We start from the raw sequence: 9839 nt of genomic DNA on the forward strand, positions 1-9839 counted from the left end.
TGACATGACAGTTCGACATTGTGTAGTAGCTGTCTACCCAGCCTGTTCTTGTTACATGACTGATCCTTAAAGCAAAAACATCATATGGATGCTGCTAGGATCATAAAGATTGGCATACACTATTCAATTTGTGGCAAAAAAACGTATTTCACCCAGAATCGTAGGGGTAGGTTAGGACATGTATAAATGTATATAGGCAATTTTTTACTCGAACAGTATGTATGACTGAGATAGAAGGGTAATCGATAATACTCGTATGATGTATCCTTCAAAAATGGTTCAGATGGCTCTGAGCACTATGGGACTTAACAGCTGTGGTCATCAGTCCCCTAGAACTTAGAACTACTTAAACCTAACTAACCTAAGGACATCACACACATCCATGCCCGATTCAGGATTCGAACCTACGACCGTAGCAGTCGCGCGGTTCCGGACTGCGCGCCTAGAACCGCGAGACCACCGCGGCCGGCGATGTATCCTTCACCACGCAGTGTACAGCTAATTGTAGTGTATTTGTTTAGTAAAACAGCGATATTCGTAGGTGATGGAGTAGGCGGGAATACCTGTGGCAGAGTTCGTCGTTGACATGAACATACCTAAACCACTTGCACGTTAATACTAGAAATACTGTACACTGTCATTGGAAGCATTAACTGTCGCAAAATGCCTATCTGTAAGCACTAAAGTGAGCTGAAGTACGATGCATGTATCGGATTTGGATTCATTTGCTGCAGTCTAAAGGAAAGCAACCCGAGCACTAGGAACTAACAAGTCGGTGAGCTAAAGCAGAAGAATATCTTAAGCACAAATTCGTTTGCATGGATTTTTAAGGGAGGTATGATCCACCCATTGAGAGGTTACTGTCTACGAGCCGAGTGAGCACAGACCCCATTGGTACATCAACTACAGATTGTGGTGCTGCTATTTTAATCAAAGTTTAAGAGTTAGTAAGGTGACTGATATTGGTGGAGGAAACATTGACAGTGATTTGCTACAGCTTGTGCTTGTTTGTTATTTGGCTCTCGATGTACAATATTTGGATAAGCATGGAAGTTCTGTTCAAATTGTCGCTCGAGACTCTGAAGAACGCCCTCCCTTCTGAGTCTCAAGCGACAATTTGAACAGAATTGGCCTGAAAATGACTCTGCAGCCGCTCCTGGTGGACTAGATCGTCGGACAGAACGCCTAACACGGCACACCATGGTAACAGAACGTCTCAGTTCACAGAAGGACTCAAGTGATGACAATAGGCAGATAAAACGTCTAACACAAAATGGACGCCAGTCAGAACTTAATTCGGCTATACTGACAACGGATAATAGCCACAAAGTACGCGTATAGCGTGAAAGTAGGCTGTTTAGGTTTTTATATTGGTAACGACACGTAGCGCTCTTGACTTTCAAAAATCCCTACAAAATAATGGCCCTGACCAACATTAACCTATACCTTTCACAAATCACTTATCTCACAAAAATCTTCGTTACTCGAACTACTGCAATACAGCGAGTGCCACTACTGCCAGCTAAATAAAAGATTCAAACTACTGAAGGCACTAACTACTGATAGGCATAGTTAGCAAATGAAAGATTTTGATAGAGAACAAACAATGTATTTACCTTCATAGTCATAATATATACAGCAGTTCATGACATCCATTCGTACAAATGTACTGTTTCCGATGGACACACCTCCAGATTATCCATTCTCAAAAATCCGCCATCTCACTTCCCCACATCCACCACTGCTGGCGGCCCGCCTCCAGCTACGCGCTGTTAACATCCAGCTGCCCAACACTACAATGGCAGACAACAATGCAAACCAGCCACAGACTGCACACAGCACAGCCAGTGATTTTCATACAGAGCGCTACGTGGCGTTACCAATATAAAAACCTAAACAGCCTACTTACAAGCGTTTGGAACAGCCGCAGCTCGAAGAAAACCCTATAGCCGTTGCTATTGATCGACGCACACCACTGACAGAGCGCCAGACGGGGCGCGGACCGCAGAGGGAACGCCTAGCACAACGTAGGCATAAATACCGGACTTGCTCTACACTGGAATCAGTATCGGACAGAACCTGAAGAAGACCGCGAGTCACGCAGTTGAAATATCGTGCAGGAAAGATGCGACTAGCAGGCAAAAACCTGATTAATCAACATAATGCCTCGCCGTGAAAGCCTGAAGTATTACTTACTGAATGTTTGTCGTGTTCAGTTGAGACTGAAACAAAAATCAAACAATGGAATACCTACACTCCTGGAAATGGAAAAAAGAACACATTGACACCGGTGTGTCAGACCCACCATACTTGCTCCGGACACTGCGAGAGGGCTGTACAAGCAATGATCACACGCACGGCACAGCGGACACACCAGGAACCGCGGTGTTGGCCGTCGAATGGCGCTAGCTGCGCAGCATTTGTGCACCGCCGCCGTCAGTGTCAACCAGTTTGCCGTGGCATACGGAGCTCCATCGCAGTCTTTAACACTGGTAGCATGCCGCGACAGCGTGGACGTGAACCGTATGTGCAGTTGACGGACTTTGAGCGAGGGCGTATAGTGGGCATGCGGGAGGCCGGGTGGACGTACCGCCGAATTGCTCAACACGTGGGGCGTGAGGTCTCTACAGTACATCGATGTTGTCGCCAGTGGTCGGCGGAAGGTGCACGTGCCCGTCGACCTGGGACCGGACCGCAGCGACGCACGGATGCACGCCAAGACCGTAGGATCCTACGCAGTGCCGTAGGGGACCGCACCGCCACTTCCCAGCAAATTAGGGACATGTCACGACAGGCGTGAATGGAGGGACGAATGGAGACGTGTCGTCTTCAGCGATGAGAGTCGCTTCTGCCTTGGTGCCAATGATGGTCGTATGCGTGTTTGGCGCCGTGCAGGTGAGCGCCACAATCAGGACTACATACGACCGAGGCACACAGGGCCAACACCCGGCATCATGGTGTGGGGAGCGATCTCCTACACTGGCCGTACACCACTGGTGATCGTCGAGGGGACACTGAATAGTGCACGGTACATCCAAACCGTCGTCGAACCCATCGTTCTACCATTCCTAGACCGGCAAGGGAACTTGCTGTTCCAACAGGACAATGCACGTCCGCATGTATCCCGTGCCACCCAACGTGCTCTAGAAGGTGTAAGTTAACTACCCTGGCCAGCAAGATCTCCGGATCTGTCCCCCATTGAGCATGTTTGGGACTGAATGAAGCGTCGTCTCACGCGGTCTGCACGTCCAGCACGAACGCTGGTCCAACTGAGGCGCCAGGTGGAAATGGCATGGCAAGCCGTTCCACAGGACTACATCCAGCATCTCTACGATCGTCTCCATGGGAGAATAGCAGCCTGCATTGCTGCGAAAGGTGGATATACACTGTACTAGTGCCGACATTGTGCATGCTCTGTTGCCTGTGTCTATGTGCCTGTGGTTCTGTCAGTGTGATCATGTGATGTATCTGACCCCAGAAATGTGTCAATAAAGTTTCCCCTTCCTGGGACAATGAATTCACGGTGTTCTTATTTCAATTTCCAGGAGCGTATAATAGAATGTAACAATATTATGAAAAGGAAAGTTGCTGTTCATCATGAGATGCTGAGTCGCAGATAGGCACACCAAAAGTGTGTCACAAATAAAGCTTTCGCCCATTAAGGCCTTCGTGAACAATAGACAACACACACACACACACACACACACACACACACACTTCACTATCATATCGGAAACAGTGGATGTAGGGATACTTAGGAGCGTGGAAACCTCGCGTACAGACTTGTGACACAAGTGACACCCAGTCACGATGTTCGAAGTCCGTGAGTTCCGCGGAGCGCCCCATTCTGGTCTCTCACGATGTCTAATTACTACTGAGGTTGCTGATATGGGGTACCTGGCAGTAGGTTGCAGCACAATGCACCTATTATGAAAAACGTACTTCTTTGGGGTGTCCGCATACTTTTGATCTCATAGTGTATTTCAAACCGTAGACTTCCTCTAAATTTGGAGTAAATCTTAGAATGCTTAGTCTCAGAATAACGTTTTATATAGTATTCCTTGAGGACTGATATTGTTTCATTACAAATTATGCACATTGCCTTATTACTTGACTGTCACAAAATATTGATGTCCCATTACCTTTTTAAATTTCTGCACTCACTATCTATCTTCGGTTTCTTTTCCATAATTAGACAAATCCAAATAAAAGGGATGTAACTGCAAATGAAAATAATGTCAATTAATAGTATAAAGAGAATGGGTTCTGAATAAAGAATTGCACAGGATTTATCTTTAGATCAATTTCAATTAAATTACTTGTTGTTAGATACACTGTATCTTCACTAAGAAAATGTAGCGTCAGTACATATTGCTTTTCAGTTCGCATATGTTGACCCTACCTGCAAGATGGTGCTGTGCTACTGCAGTTAACTTCTCTGCTCTCTGTAAGACGTCACTACTACACATTTAGCATTTTCGGAAGTAGTAGTAACAATGTGTAAAGCGTAGAACGTGCACCTCAATCACCATCTAGTCATGAAACGAAAATCTGCGCGTAATTCAGCAGTATAATATGTTGGTATGATGAGCTATAGTCGGTCCAAGTTTTCTTGAGATATATAAAAAAAAATGGTTCAAATGGCTCTGAGCACTATTGGACTTAACAGCTATGGTCATCAGTCCCCTAGAACTTAGAACTACTTAAACCTAATTAACCTAAGGGCAGCACACAACACCGAGTCATCACGAGGCAGAGAAAATCCCTGACCCCGCCAGGAATCGAACCCGGGAACCCGGGCGTGGGAAGCGAGAACGCTACCGCACGACCACGAGCTGCTGACAGACAGATATATCAGTGATGACCAAAGGGAATGAAAAGGTAACAACTATTGCCACAGTGCTGAGACCATATGCAGATCACGCCACTTTCAGACCACTTCCTGAGATGTTAATGAAGCACGGAAGTAACAAGGTTTCATGAAATCGCATTACAACGACCTTCACGAGTGATATTTATTTCTAGCGATGTTTATAAAATGAAATTAAGGCACAATTTAGATCAATAAATAAAGAGTTCGCTCTGTAACGATCACTGCAGTTCTACACAGTGTCAATTCGCAAAGACTGGCAGCAGTGGTAAGCGTCACGAAAAGCTCTAAATTTTAAAAAGTTCCCAGCTGTAATAGAATATCCGGCCTTAAGAGAATTCAGACTGTAGCTACGTCTTGGCCCTTCGTACTTAGTTGTAGACCCAATGTGACCCAGGCTAAAATGTTTGGAGACCCTGTCTGTATATGATACAGAAAAGACTGTCAGTCATACAGTTTTTAGTGATTCGTGCATGTGTTAATATAGCAGAGAATTTGGTTTCCTTTCTGTCAACAGAAGAAATGATGAAGCATTTCCAGATGACCCTTTCAGTAAGATCTTTCTCGCGAAAAGCAAAGGTCCAGGTTCAAGTTCCAGTATGACTCACTGTTTAATCCTTCAGGATGTCCAGGGTGCACTCGGCAACGAAGTGGAAGTTTCATTCTAGCGTAATCTTGCAGAAGGGCAGCATTCTTAAATCGAAAGACATACTATGAATTTTAGTTCAGAGGGAACTGCTGCACTAACAAGGCTTCAGTGACATACGATGAAAACTGATGTACTGGTTTCTTATTACTTTAGGCCCGTTGCGAGTTTCGGCTGTAGTAAAGGGACAATGACCTGCCTTGAGGTACCAAAAATAAAAAGGAAATGATAACTAACGACAAAACATATGAATGCAACTACAAACAACAAAATGAGAGCCCAAAAGAATAGGAATGAAAAATAATGTTGGAAAAAGGAAAGGCTTATTTAGTGTAGTGACATGGAACTATTTCATGACACGTACTGTGTCAACTAGTAGCTAAAACGAACCTACGAACAGTTCACTACTGCAGAGTTAAAGAAAGTAAATAAAAAAAAAAGGTATGCAATGCAGCTCTTTATCAACCAGTAGTATACTTTGGAGAACACGAAGTGTGCTTGCTAGTCAATGTTCGACAACAAAATGGTCCTGCCGTTGCAGTGGATTCTGCACTATGCGTTAAAGAATACGGTGGAAATAAAACGGCTACAGACCCTAGAAATTTTCATATGTAATAATTATGTATATTTGTAAAACTACATACACTCCGATTACTTAAGCTTACCAGATATAATGAGGGTTGTATCACTATAAATAATGTAGAAGTTGTACCAGGCTGCAAGTGACCCTCGACAGCTTGCCGCGTACGTACAGAAATAGCAGTGAAGAGACATGTACACTCCTGGAAATAGAAAAAAGAACACATTGACACCGGTGTGTCAGACCCACCATACTTGCTTCGGACACTGCGAGAGGGCTGTACAAGCAATGATCACACGCACGGCACAGCGGACACACCAGGAACCGCGGTGTTGGCCGTCGAATGGCGCTAGCTGCGCAGCATTTGTGCACCGCCGCCGTCAGTGTCAGCCAGTTTGCCGTGGCATACGGAGCTCCATCGCAGTCTTTAACACTGGTAGCATGCCGCGACAGCGTGGACGTGAACCGTATGTGCAGTTGACGGACTTTGAGCGAGGGCGTATAGTGGGCATGCGGGAGGCCGGGTGGACGTACCGCCGAATTGCTCAACACGTGGGGCGTGAGGTCTCCACAGTACATCGATGTTGTCGCCAGTGGTCGGCGGAAGGTGCACGTGCCCGTCGACCTGGGACCGGACCGCAGCGACGCACGGATGCACGCCAAGACCATAGGATCCTACGCAGTGCCGTAGGGGACCGCACCGCCACTTCCCAGCAAATTAGGGACACTGTTGCTCCTGGGGTATCGGCGAGGACCATTCGCAACCGTCTCCATGAAGCTGGGCTACGGCCCCCACACCGTTAGGCCGTCTTCCGCTCACGCCCCAACATCGTGCAGCCTGCCTCCAGTGGTGTCGCGACAGGCGTGAATGGAGGGACGAATGGAGACGTGTCGTCTTCAGCGATGAGAGTCGCTTCTGCCTTGGTCCAATGATGGTCGTATGCGTGTTTGGCGCCGTGCAGGTGATCGCCACAATCAGGACTGCATACGACCGAGGCACACAGGGCCAACACCCGGCATCATGGTGTGGGGAGCGATCTCCTACACTGGCCGTACACCACTGGTGATCGTCGAGGGGACACTGAATAGTGCACGGTACATCCAAACCGTCATCGAACCCATCGTTCTACCATTCCTAGACCGGCAAGGGAACTTGCTGTTCCAACAGGACAATGCACGTCCGCATGTATCCCGTGCCACCCAACGTGCTCTAGAAGGTGTAAGTCAACTACCCTGGCCAGCAAGATCTCCGGATCGGTCCCCCATTGAGCATGTTTGGGACTGGATGAAGCGTCGTCTCACGGTGGTCCAACTGAGGCGCCAGGTGGAAATGGCATGGCAAGCCGTTCCACAGGACGACATCCAGCATCTCTACGATCGTCTCCATGGGAGAATAGCAGCCTGCATTGCTGCGAAAGGTGGATATACACTGTACTAGTGCCGACATTGTGCATGCTCTGTTGCCTGTGTCTATGTGCCTGTGGTTCTGTCAGTGTGATCGTGTGATGTATCTGACCCCAGGAATGTGTCAATAAAGTTTCCCCTTCCTGGGACAATGAATTCACGGTGTTCTTATTTCAATTTCCAGGAGTGTATTTGCCAGTCGGTTTTATAGAGTCAGCAAATTAGATGGGTTGACGTAGAGAGATGAGATAATGGCAGAAAAGAGCTGTCACCTTTGAACGTGCCAATGACTAAACTGTAAATAAAGTTATCCGATTTCTTGGTGTAGCAACGAGGACTGTCGAGCGTGTCTAGAAGTAAAAGCGTACCCCTAGCAGCTATGCAACAAGCCGTAAAAATGTACTGACCGACAAGGACTGGAGACGAGTGTCACGTCTCTTCACCGAGAATCAGTTTCAAACTCCGTAAGAGTTGCTGCTGTCAGTGAAAGCACGTCCGTCTAAACCAGTCTCCAAGCCATCATCACGACGTGAGCTCTTTGGAGCGGACTTTGCGTTGGGGGTACCTCGCAGATTGCTGTAAGAAGATAACTTCGACAAAACCTTGGGTATAACAGAAGAAATACTTCGTTGATCAAGGAAAGAAGCACAAAAATGTTCAGCAAAGACAAGAACACAGCAATATAAGTCACTTAGGGATGAAGAATGAGTCCAGGGGCCCAAGGCGAAATTACTGCTGTAATATGTGTGACTGGGAGAATGAAAATACGTTTCGGAAATAACTAGCGAGTAAATTGAGCCAGGCATTATTGTTTGTTCAAAGGGAACTGCTTGCAATGGACATTTAGATTAGGTACCTCCAATAGAGTATTGCCCACTACAGCACATAAAGTTTCACGACTTGACTGGGCCAAACAGCAGAAAATGCGGAGTAGATGACTGGAAACGTGTAGTGGTCCTATTAGTCGCCATGTTACCTCTTATCTAAAAATGCAAAGCGTCGAGTACATCGACGGGTGTACCAAGGGTGGTTGTGTGGTGATTTGGAGATCTGTTTCTTATTATGATTTAAGCCCACTCATTCAGATTACCGTGAACATGAACCACGATGTTTATTTGAAATACTCTGACAATAAGAACTGCCTTTTCTTCTACATGTGAGTAATCCCGTTGAAGCTCCCGTTTTCCAAGTCGACAGCAGCTGCAAGGATATATTCCAGGTCTGAGGGCTGTACGTAGCCTAAATCACGCGACCTTAGTGGCACAGTAAATATGAAGTATCTGTGAGCGTTTTGAGCAGCGGATGAAACGTAGGAATCAATAAACCCGCAATTTAGTTTCTCTATGGGCTCAAATTATCAAAGAATGACTTCAGCTGGATAAATCTGTAAGTAGGCTGTTTAGGTTTTTATGTTGGTAATGCCACGTAGCGCTCTGTATGAAAATCACTGACTGTGATGTGTGCAGTCTGTGGCTGGTTAGCATTGTTGGAATATTCGCTATTGTAGTGTTGTGCAGTTGGATGTGAACAGCGCGTAGCGTTGCACAGTTGGAGGTGAGCCGCCAGCAATGGTGGATATGAGGAGGGAGATGGCATAATTTTGAGAGCGGATGATATGGACGTGTGTCCATCAGAGACAGTAAATTTTTAAGACTGGATATGATGAACTGATATATATATACACTATTAAGGTAAATGCATTGTTTGTTCTCTATCAAAATCTTTCATTTGCTAACTATGCCTATCAGTAGTTAGTGCCTTCAGTGTAGTTAGAATCTTTTATTTAGCTGGTAGTATTGGCGCTCGCTGTATTGCAGTAGTTCGAGTAACGAAGATTTTTGTGAGGTAAGTGATTCATGAAAGGTATAGGTTATTGTTAGTCAGGGCCATTCTTTTGTAGGGATTATTGAAAGTCAGACTTCGTTGCGCTATAAAATATTGTGTTTCAGTTCAGTTCAAAAATGGCTCTGAACACCATGCGACTTAACTTCTGATGTCATCAGTCGCCTAGTTAGTTTAGTGTCGATCAGAATAAGTAAAGAGAGAAATGTCTGAGTACGTTCGGTTTTGCTCAGCTGTTTCAAAATCAAATAACGTAGAGGTTTTCCAGCACTGCCATTCTTAATTTTTCTAAGGGGACGTTTTTCAAATCGATTAACTTATGGGCCCTCTTCCTTGTCAAACTGAGGCTATTATCAAGGCTGTAGGCGTCTTGAATGGCGTAAGAGTTGTGCTTCGCGGGCTTTTCATCAAGTGTACTCATTACATGTTACTCATGTTCTATGCTTTTTGTAAACCTATGCGGAAATGGAGACCATACGCATGAATCGATAGATGTA

This window comes from Schistocerca cancellata, chromosome 3, assembly GCF_023864275.1.
Source record: "Schistocerca cancellata isolate TAMUIC-IGC-003103 chromosome 3, iqSchCanc2.1, whole genome shotgun sequence".
Taxonomy (NCBI): Eukaryota; Metazoa; Arthropoda; class Insecta; order Orthoptera; family Acrididae; genus Schistocerca; species Schistocerca cancellata.